The sequence below is a fragment of the Carya illinoinensis genome, chromosome 14 (genome assembly GCF_018687715.1).
Source record: "Carya illinoinensis cultivar Pawnee chromosome 14, C.illinoinensisPawnee_v1, whole genome shotgun sequence".
NCBI classification, from domain to species: Eukaryota; Viridiplantae; Streptophyta; class Magnoliopsida; order Fagales; family Juglandaceae; genus Carya; species Carya illinoinensis.
Window position 1 is genome coordinate 12,631,361 of NC_056765.1, and position 12,279 is coordinate 12,643,639.

The following is a 12,279-nucleotide window of genomic DNA, read 5'->3' on the forward strand; positions in this document are numbered from 1 at the left end:
TGTGCTTCAGTGCACCCACTCACCTCAAAAGTCTTCTCCAAATCTTTGATCCATTTCCCAGCCTGAAGTGGATCCTCATTCCCATTGAAGTGTGGAGTCCTATGCGCCAAGAAGCGCTCATAGGTGCACCCAGCTTGCACCGTGCTACTGGACCCTCCTTGATACATCCAAGGCCCTCCCTGATATGGCCAGGGACCTCCTGGTTGTGGCCAATACATTCCCTGTGGCGGACAAGGCTCTCCTGACGGTGGATAGGGCCCTCCTGATGGTGGATAAGGCCCTCCTGATGGTGGCCAAGGACCCCCTTGTGGTGGCCAAGGTCCTTGTGGTGGCCAAGGCCCTGCCTGTTGTGGCCTAATATTCTGTTGCATGAACTCCGTCATCTGCCGAATTGCTTCGGCTATGGAGTCATCCCTGGATGTATTGTCTTGCGGTTCCTGAGTATTTTTCCTTGGTCTACCTGGTCTCCCCATAATTCTGTCACAACACCACCCTTGACCCTCCTTTAAGAAAACAAACAAAAACCATCATAAAACCAACAAAACAAAACAGCACCACGCAGCGAGAAACAAAAGAAACCCGCATGCCAAAACATAACTAAATAAAACAAGCAAACAAACATAAACAAATAAAACAAATAAAACAACTATACTTAACATAACTTTAAAACACAACTTTAAAAACATTCTGGTACTACCTACGGGACTTGTGGTTTTACCCAGAGCCAAACCGCTCTGATACCACCTGTGACGCCCCCAAAATCCCCACGCCCGAACACGGGGAAATTGAGACGTCCGGATGGTGACACCCCGGGTCACCATCCCATCGACGGGTGCCGAGTGTGTGCAAGGCAGCAATTGTGTACAGAGAGGCACGCAGCGGATAAGAAAGTCATAACTAAGTACCAGAATTTTTCTTAACGTAGTACAAGCTGTTTAAAACATACATAGATAAAATATTACATATATCACAAATACAGTTTTAAACAAATAAAAAGATAACATCAGCAACCCGGCGGAGCCGCATCCTCGGGCTCAGCCTCTTCCTCCTCAACCTCATCTCCTGCACCAAAAGCTACGGGACCACGAATGGTACCGCAGGTAAGTAAAACCCAAACACTACCAGATAAAAACACATATAACTCCAACAAGATGCATGAAACATGCCCAATGCACAAACCCGTAAAACACAAGTTTTCCACGCACGCCAAAAGACACATTTGACATCTCAAACCATTATCCAATTTTAACCGTATGCACCATGACCTCCCCTAGGGGTCATCCGCACACCCTGGCTCCAGTGTCACACCGCAGAGTACCGCCACGCATGTGACACCCAACGAGCGATGCCCAGTTCCGCGCCCCGCGCGTGCGTAGCCAAGCATCCTCTAGCCCTCGCCAGCGAAGGGCCACGGAGTCGGTGAGTAGGCCGATGCCCGGTTCCGCGCCCGGCGCGTTCGTAGCCAAGCACCCCCTAGTCCCGCTCCCATTATCGCTTTCGATAACTCAGGGGACATCACTCAGTTTATTCCGCTCCCGAGTGACCAGAGGAGCTCCACCGAGATAATAACCCATCCCGGCTTGGGTTCGTGATACCCACGCACCCGCAACACACTCACGCCAAAACACAGGCTTTTCTCATAAACCCACACACACGTGCATGCATCATGTAATGCCATAACAAAGCACATTAAAATAATCCAACAATATAACACAAATAAACAGGCAACTCCGTCCTCCATCCATCCGACCCCCGAAACTCCTCGGACTCAGTCCGGAACCAACAACCAACAACAGATAATAAATAAATTGAATGAGCAATATATATTTAAATCTGAAAATAGGGTTTGGAAAATACTTACAGCGCTATACGGCAATTTTAGAAAACACGAGGCGTTGCAAACGGCGGAAAAACAGCAACGTCACAGTGAAATTTCACTGTGGCCGTGGGTCCGAAAAACCCACTTTTGAACGGGGACAAACTAGGACACGGGATTGATAGGGAATGGTCTAGAGGTGGTTGTGAAGCTATAGGAAGTGACGGACGGCCGTGGGTGGCGGCGGAATGGCCGGAAATGGCCGGATTACCCAAAACGGAAACTAAGCTCGTAGGAGCTGTTCCGGTGGTCGTTGGAGGCCGGAAATAGGTGGGTTAGGACGGCAAGGAGTCGGTGATGAAGTGGTGAAGAAATGGTGGCCGGAGGTGGAGCGACGGCGGCGGATCGGAGCAAAAACCGTGCGCCCTTTGGAAGCTTTTTCCGGCCAAATGGCCGGCCGGTTGGGGGTGGGTTTTGGAGGGAAGGTAGACCGGAAGGAGAGGAAGAGAATGGGACCGGTGGGAGGCCGAACGGTGGCCGGACGGCGGCGGTAGGGCTTAGGGAAGGTGACGCCGGCGTAGGGAGAGAGAGAGAAGAGAGAGAGAGCACGGGGGGGGGGGGGGGTATCCGGGTCGAGCGGGAGGGAGGAGAGAGAAAAGAAAGAGAAAAAAGAAAAAGAAGAAAAAAGAAAAGAAGGGAAAAGAAAAAAAGGAAAAAGAGAAAAAGAAAAAAAAGATGTAAAAAGAAATGAGGTCCAGTCCTCACTCCGGGAAAAGAAACAAACCGCCAAAAAGATTAAAACCACAAAAACAACTAAAAGAAATAAAACACAACCTCAAATAAATTAAAATAAATTAAAAACCGACTTTAAAAACGCAATTAAAATAAAATAAAATATCTGATATATTAATTAAAATAAAAACAATTATTTCAGCGAAAATACACTTAAAAGCGGGTCATCACAGCCAAGTTGCCTCTGGATAATGGACGGTTTGATTAATTTGTCAAGCGTCCCGGCTACTCATGCTGGAACTGGAAGGACACATGGCAGCGACAACATTATCTATGAATCTTCACCGAAGAGCAACCAATTGAGAAAGGATGTTTCGTTCGAAATCGACAATATAATACTTTTGAAACTGTATCCATGATTCCATACCAACAGCAAACAACGTTCAAATGGATCCAAGTCCACCAAAAATTGGCTAGACAAAAAAGCTGCTGTAAATATTTCCAACTGTAGACTTTAAGAACAAGGATCTACTTAATAATATGAGGAGTATTGATAGGCCAGTCTTAAGAGAAATCCAAAGCCGAATCCAAGTATCCAAGAGTAAGGCTTGAACGTGCGCAGCATGCATGCAATGAGGTTGGACATAAAGATCTCCACATATGCATGCGGCGTAGACTGGGTCATTACATTAAAATCTCGTATGCATGCTTCGTGGACTCAGTCATTGGCAGTTAAGAGTGATGTTTTCTGCATATTTATTTCGTTAGTTCGTGTACTCTATTTTTTCGCATGTTTATTTTATGTGCTCTATTTTTTGTTTTTATGTGTGTTTGCATTCCAGTTGCTAGTTCCTAATTTCTCTTTTATTTTGACATTTTGTACATGGCCTTGCTTATTTAAGCAGTCAAAAGTTATCAATGAAAGGCATCAAAAAATAATATTTATCATAACTGTGCAGTACTTCCTCACCCAAAGAGAAAACAATTTATTTTAGCATTTTTAATATCTGTGTTGGGACCTATCAATTTCAATTATCATTGAGTCAACATCCTTAATAGTACAAGGCGGTTGTATTTAAATATTTTTGAGTTTTGAGAAGTTTTAATGAGTGTTTTTTTGAGTATTATTTGTGGAGGGATTATTTTTTGAAAGAAAATATATGAGATTGTTACTTGTTAAAAATATAAAGAGGGTGGAATTTTTAAAACTTTATATATATATAAATATATTTTTTTTACTTTTTATTTTTAAAAATGCATTTGATTTTATTATGATTATATTACTAAAAAAAAAAAAAACACAAAGCCCTCAAGGCTCAAACTACCACATAATTTAGAACTACTTGAAACTTCAATAAATTGTAACATACCCCATTTTTAACTTAAAAATACAAGATTATTTTAATGGAAGATTTGGATAATTAGTTTATTTGAGATGAGATAAAAGTTAAAATTTGAATAAAATATTATTAGAATATAATTTGTTAGTATTATTTTTATTTTAAAATTTAAAAAATTAAATTATTTTTTAAATTTTATTTGAAAGTCTGAAAAAATTATAATAATTAAATAAAATAAGTTGAAATCAACTCATTATTCAAATAAAACCTGATTGTCAAGAAATATAAAATATCATTTCTCTTTTTATGCTTTTTTATTTGTTTGAATTCTTTTTTTTTTTTTAGGAAGGATATTTACGTGTTTATTTATTTTAAATTTTTTTAGTGAGTGGATAGATTAAAGTTTTTAGTAGTTTGAATATTGGACTTCAAGATTGAGGCCCATTTACTTACATAGATGAGATGAGATATTTTAAATAGTAATTAATAAAATATTATTATAATATAATTTTTTAATATTAATTTTATATTGAAATTTAAAAAAATTAAATTATTTATTATATTTTATATAGAGATTTTAAAAAATTGTAATAATAAATTGAGATGAGATGAGATTTTTGATATTGTGTAACTAATCCAGACTAATAAAGTAGGTAAAAATTAATAATAAATAATAAAAAATAGATAAAAAATAAAAAATAAAAATAAAAATAAATAATAAATAATAATAAAATAATAAATAATAATGAGAAGTATTGAGGATCACTCAACGCCTAAACAAACCGTAAAAGGAAGTGATTTTGGGAGATATTTATATATTTTTTTTTACTTAAAAGTAATTTTTTAAAATAAAAATTCGTTTTATTAAATAAAAAATGACACTTTAAAGAAGTCAACGTCGAAAATATGAATTACTTTTGACCAAAAGTATGGAAGACTGTCATGTACCGCCGACAACCTTTTTGGGTGAGTTTCCTTTGCTACGTTGCCTCGGTTTGATTAATTTGCCATATCCCAACTACGTGCGTTAAACAAGGAAACAAGTACAAGGTTCCACGTGCCAGATATGGCAGAATCACCATGATACAAGCAAAAGATTAGCCTCCATCATCATTTACAGCCATACTTGCTCATCTTTCTTTTCTACCTTAAAGATAAATTAGTTTTTTTTTTTTTTAATTCCATTTTTTATTACCTATTTTTTCAAGCAGAATAAACATTAAATTGAAAAATAGTACAAAACCGTGGGAGTGCGAGACCCAAACAAATGCCCCCAAATAGTTTGTTGCAAAGTTAGAAATAATATTAAAAAATATATATATAATAAAATTTAAAAAAAAAAAAAAAAAAAAAAAAACGACTATACGAAGTCGGTCTCATATTTCTTGACATGAAGTTAAGAACAAGTCACCACTTGGGTGATTGATTTCAATTGCCAAGAGGTGCACTTTGTAAAATTCTAATTGAAATAGATGCAGTTGAACATAGGGTTGAGAGGCGGTTCCCTTGCCCCATTCCATCCAACATCCGCCTAGCTAGAAGTTAAGAACGGGGCTCGGGCTGGACTTAAGCCCTTCAGGCTTTACCGCATTCATCCGGCTTAACCTATATATATATGTAAAATAATTTTATAATAAAACGACATTGTTTTAAGATTAAACCTAATCCTCCATGTCTCTTTCTTTTCCCTCTCTCTCCTCTTTGGCTCTCTAAATCTCTCTTTCTCCTCCCGTTATTATCTTTCTTTCTCCCTCTCGTTGGCACCATTGTCCTCTTCTTCTCTCAGTCTCATATTTCTTAACATGAAGTTACGAAGAACTCATCACTTGGGTGATTTTTAATGTCATCTAGATTGGATTGCCAGTTCACATATATATTAAAAAAATAATTTTTTTTAATAAAGTGACATTGTTGTGGAGATTCTCTCCAGAACAACGTTGTTTTATCTTAAATTTTATTTTTCAATAAAAAAATAAAACAATGTAAAAAACGTCGTTTCAAATGTAAGTTTAACTTAAAACCTAAACCAACACCCCCACTCATTATCTCTCTCGCTGGGACACCGACACCCTTGTCCTCTTCTCCTTTTTCTCCCCATTTTCTCTTCCTCCTCCTTGGCTCCTCCTCTAGTTCTGCTTCTCTTTCTTCTTGAAGCACAAAGAAAATATATAAAAAGCCTTCAGCTAGATAAAAAAGTACTCTTGACTTCTTCTTCTTCTTCAACAACCACCTTCAACCTTGGGATGGAGGGTTCTTGCTCAGAGGTTTATCTTCAGTAAATGCATCATAAGCCATTATTGTACAATGAGGCATGAGGGACTAGGAGAGACTTTAAACAAGAATATTATAGTAGATTTCTTCTCCTAAAATTCTCGTAGATGTAGGCATTATGTCAAACCATATAAATATGCGGGTCCTCATCTTTTATTTCCCCCACACTTATTTCCTTACACTGCCATGAGTGTAAGCACCCACACCATACGAGCTGCTTAGACCACTACAGGGGGCACTAGATCACGCTGTTTGAGGTTGAAATAGCGTCAATGGGCCATGAATAACTCTTTTTCCCATTCTAACCTATTGTGCGATTTTTACAGCGTTAACACCCATTCATATTAAACATATCAAAATAAGTTAAAATGGATTATTTTTTAGTCAACTCAGTGGCATGACACGACCCATAAACAACTAAGTGAAAATGGGTTGTTTAACCAATCTATTAAACAAGTTATATCAATGGCATGACATGAACCATAAAGCTAAATGGATCAAATTAGAGCCGAACCATATATGAGCATACAATCAGAACCATATATCACTTTTTCACTCGGGAAAACAATCAGAGAAGCCAACTTGAACCAAAAGGCTCCAACAAAATCATAGAAAAAGAAAAAGTGTATAAGTTAGAACAATCTTATGCCCACTTAACAAAGAAAAATCATAACTGGCCATTTTAGAAGTTAAGCCTTTAACATGGAGGAGGGGTAGGATTAGCCATATCAAACTTTTATTATGCAAACATTCTAGAAAATTACCCATCTAGTTAGCAAGTAAAAACTAAAAAATGGGGAGTTGGCGGGGCAAATTATAGTTTCCAGATGAAGCGAATGCCTGCCCAGATTATACATAAAGGTTAACAAAGTTTGAACCCAATTGTAGATTTGTAACAACTTGGCTTAATAAATCTAAAGTCAAAATATTGATAAATTTTATTGGGCCTAAATTATATTTAATGGGCCATATCAGATAAAGCCACGAGTAATAAATTATTAAAATTGATTAGGAGTTTTAATTAGGCACAATAATTAGATTAAATCTTATTTATTGTTTATTGAACGAGTTAGACTCCTCTTAGAATTTAAAGATCTGTCATTAGAAACTTATTTTAATTTAAATATCATTGATTTAAGTACTCTATGTGGTCTTAGTCACCGTCAATCCTATATTAAATAAACTACGAAATCATGTTTTTAAATTCAAACTCTCTTTTTGAATGATCGTGACCAAATCCAACTCAAATTCAAACTCGTCGGCACCCTCTCCCAAATCTCTCTATAAATATTTCCAATCAATGAGATCTTAACATGAAAATCACTCTCTATCATTTTGTAGCATCAACTATAACGTGGAAAGCACAATCGTAACCAAAGGCTTGAAACATTTTGTAACATGTAAAAGGGCATACCAGAGATCTCATATCTCATTGGTTGAGAGGCTAACGGCACCAATCCTATCTTCAGAGTGTCATGACTTCGAGGTTTGGAGAGATGGTGATGGAAGAGGCAGAAGAGGAGGGTCACGAATCTAGTCTCATCCTCAAGCTTGAAGGAATTTGGTTTTGGTAGAGAGAGGGGGAGGGTCATGGCTCGAGGTCGAGGGAGGTCACCAATGTTTATGGTTCAAGGAGGGGCACGGTCAACAAGATGGGGGCTTTAAGGTACTGGAAGAGGGGAAGGGGAAAGGTTGTGAGAGAAGGGGAGTAGGGAGGGGGGGGGGTGAAGCTTTTTTTTGTCCATGCGTTATCCGCTGTTGTGTAGTCATATGCGATCTAAAATAGGAGACCTATATGGCAAACACCCATTGAAAGGTTGTTATTTGAGGGAGAACAGATCAACCGATTTGAAGATTTTCTTAATTGAAAATTACAAAAGTTAGAATATTTACTTCATTTACGTATTAACCACAACATAATGTTCTTCTAAAGAATGGATATTGCAAGTGTAATAATTCAAAACGTTAATGATATACTAATTATGAAAAATTATATTTTTAAGTTAGTGTGCAGATCGCACTTAGTAAAGTATTTACATGACATAATTTAATTTAGAAAATAAATTTTACATCTTATAAATTAAATTTTACTATTTAAATATTGTAGATAGTGTGTTACACACCAACTTAAAAGTTGAATAACTCAATAATTATTGATGTCAAACTACTTGAGAGTGTTTCAATTATCATTGAGTCAACATTCTCAATAATACAAGGCGGTTGTATTTAAATATTTTGAGTTTTGAGAAGTTTTAATGAGTGGTTTTTTTCTAGTATTATTTGTGAAAGCCGAGGGATTATTTTTTGAAAGAAAATATATGAGATTGTTACTTGTTAAAAATATAAAGTGGATGGATTTTTTGAAACTTTATATATATATATATATATATTTGTTTTAACTTTTTTTTTAAAAAAGCATTTGCTTTTATTAATGATTATATTACTAAAAAAAAAAACACACACACACAAAGCCCTCAAGGCTCAAACTACCACATAATTTAGAACTATCCGAAACTTCAATAAATTGTAATATATCCCATTTCCCACTTAAAAATACAAGAGTATTCTAAGGAGATGTTTAGATAATGAGTTGACTTGAAATGAGATGAGAGTTAAAATTTGAATAAAATATTGTTAGAATATAGTTTTTTAATTTTATTTTTGTTTTGAGATTTAAAAAATTGAATTATTTATTATATTTTATTTAAAAGTATGAGAAAGTTGTAATGATTAGATCAGATAAGTTGGTATGAACTTATTATTCAAATAAGGCCTATTGTCAAGAAATATAAAATATTTTTTTTCTTATTTATGCTTTCATATTTTGTTTTAATTATTATTTTTTTAGGAAGGATATTATATGGCTTTTTTTTTTTTTCTTTTTATTGAGGGATAGTTTATAACTTTTTAGTAGTATGAATATCGGACTTTAAGATTGATTGCTTTGGTGGTGATTTTGGGGGAGATTTATATATATATTTTTCTTAAAGTAATTTTTTAAGATTAAAATTTGTTTTGTTAAATAAAAAAATCGTATTTGAAAGATGTCAACGTCGAAAATCTGAATTACTTTTGACCATAAAGTATGGAAGACTGTCATGTACAGCGACAACCTTTTTGGGTAAGTTTCCTTAGCCATGTTGCCTCTGGATACTGGACGGTTTGATTAATTTACCATATCCCAACTACTTGTGTGCGTTAAACAAGTAAACAAGTACAAGGTTCCACGTACCAGAGTTTAGAAGATTGGCCCCAGGCTCTAGATAAGGCAAATCACCATGATGCAAGCAAAAGATTGGCCTCCATCATCATTTAAAATCAAGCCTAAAGTTTAGCTAAAATTTTATCTTTTGACTAGTATATCTTACTAAAAGTTTACATTGAACTAGTTATTTAAAATTTAAATAATAATATTATATTATATATTTTAATAGGCACTTGCATATGAAAATTTTTCTCACATCAAATCATAGTCATTCATTTATTGAGAAAACTAGTCGTCCGAACCAATGGCTCAAAATCCATCTCAAAAAAATATATAATATATATAATATAATATATATTATATATTTTAATAGGCACTTTCAAATGGTATCCCTCTCTCTCTCTTTCTCTTAAACTCTAACATTTAGATTGGAGACGATCTTTGAGCTTCATCCATGGTTTCAAAGAGGATATTAAAGGAGCTCAAGGACCTCCAGAAAGACCATCCTACCTCTTACAGTGTTAGTATTTTTTTCGACAAAAAAATTACCTATTATTTTTCCTTTATTTTCTCCGTTTTGTTTGTTTGTTTTTTGACTATTTGTTTTTTGGTTTTTTTCAATGGTTTTCTTTGATTTTCATGGTCACTAGTAAGACTGTTCACCCGGTTCCCCTCGACCGATATCCAATATTCCGACCCAACCCGAAATGGAACCTTCCGATTGGGCTTCTGTTCTGAATTTTCGAGTTCTGCAAGCTGCCGGTCCGGCTATTCCGTTCCGAATTTCCTCCTCAACTTTCTCACTTCTCAAACAGAAAATGTCTGATCCATCTCCAAGCCCATCCAGGCCTCTCATCGATCATGCTAACCGGCGCGGCGTCGATCTCGTCCGCATCCATCCCACCAAGCCCATCACCGAACAGGGACCCTTCGATTGCATCAGCCACAAGAAGTATGGACGCGATTGGAATCAGCAGCTGCACCACAGCACCAATTCTTGGTCAAACACCTAACCGTCGTCGTAATCGATCTGCCGGAGGCCATCAAGAAGCTCCACAACCGGGTCTCCATGCTTGAGGTGGTGTACAAGTTGGAAACTCTGTTAGCTCCGAATGAGATTCAGGAGCTGGGGCTGAGGTCGCTGGTGATAGCGAAGCCGGTGTCGGCGGACAGCAGCGCGAATTCGCACGAGATGTGCTTGGCTAAATCCAAACGGGTTAACGGTTATTAACCGACCCGTATCGAAATAATCCGAAAACGTTCCGGTTCCGTTTATGTCTGTTTCAGGTCGGTTGAATCGGGTCGATTTATTTGGAACGTCCGGGTCGGGTTAGATGAGCGGTCCAAATGTACAGCCCTAGTCACTAGCTTCTTTCCAGGCTCGATCCATGATGTTTCTAGTTTTTGAGAATCTAGACTCTGATCTGTGATAGGGTTTCGAGATGAAGAAAGAAAAAATATGAAGAAAAGAGAGAGGCTCTGCTAGACGAAAAATAATAAAATAGTCTTTTGATCCTTCTACAGTAGCTCGCTAACAATGGCCAGAGAGACTAATTTACTGTAACACAAAGTCAAGATAGCATGAATTTAACTAATATGATGTGTGAGCTTTTTGATGAATATAATCAAATTATGGACTTGCATTGGCATTTGGCTAGTCTATTGCCAATGCTATTATGGTCATACTTGCTCATCTCTATTTTCTACCTTAAAGATAAATTAGTTTTTTTTCTTTTTTTCTTAATTCCTTTTTTTATTACCTATTTTTTCAAGCAGAATAAAACATTAAATTGAAAAATAGTACAAAACCGTAAAAGTGAAAGACCCAAACAAATGCCCCCAAATAGTTTGTTGCAAAGTTAGAAATAATATTTAAAAAAATAATAATTTAATAAAATTAAAAAAAGAAAAAGAAAAATGGCTATACAAAGTCGTCTCGACATGAAGTCACCACTTGGGTGATTGATTTCGATTGCCAAGAGGTGCGCTTTATAAAATTCTAATTGAAATAGATGTAGTTGAACATAGGAGTTAGAGGCAGGGAGGGACTGCCACCCACCACCTTGCCCCATTCCATCCAACATCTGCCTAGTTGGAAGTTAAGAATGGGGCTCGGCTGGACTTAAGCCTTCCCAGGCTTTACCGCATTCACCCGGCCCAACCTATAATTTATATATATGTAAAATAATTTTCTAATAAAACGACATTGTTTCAAGATTAAACCTAATCCTCCCTGTCTCTTTTTTTTTCCCTCCCTCTCCCCTCTCTGGCTCTCTCAATCTCTCTTTCTCCTCCCGTTGTTATCTCTCTTTCTCCCTCTCATCGGCACCATTGTCTTCTTCTTCTCTCAATCTCATATTTCTTAACATGAAGTTATGAAGAACTCATCACTTGGGTGATTTTTAATGTCGTCTAAATTGGATTGCTAGCTAGTTTATATATACATATATATTAAAAAAATAATTTTCTTTAATAAAGTGACATATAGAAAGTGACATTATTTTACATATATAAACAATGTCGTTTTATCTTAAATTTTATTTTTCAATAAAAAATAAAACAATGTAAGCAGCGTTGTTTCAGATGTAAATTTAACTTAAAACCTAAGCTAACACCTCCCTCATTATCTCTCTCTTTCCCTCTTGCTGGCACACCGACACCCTTGTCCTCTTCTCCTTCTCCTCGCCATTTTATCTTCCTCCTCCTTGGCTCCTCCTCTAGTTCTGCATCTCTTTCTTCTTGAAGCACAAAGAAATATATAAAAAGCCTCCAGCCAGATAAAAAAGCGCTCTCGACTTCTTCTTCTTCAACAACCACCTTCAACCTTGGGATGGAGGGCTCTAGCGCAGATGTTTATTTCCAGTAAATGCATCTGAAGCCATTATTGTACAGTGAGACATGAGAGATCAGGAGAG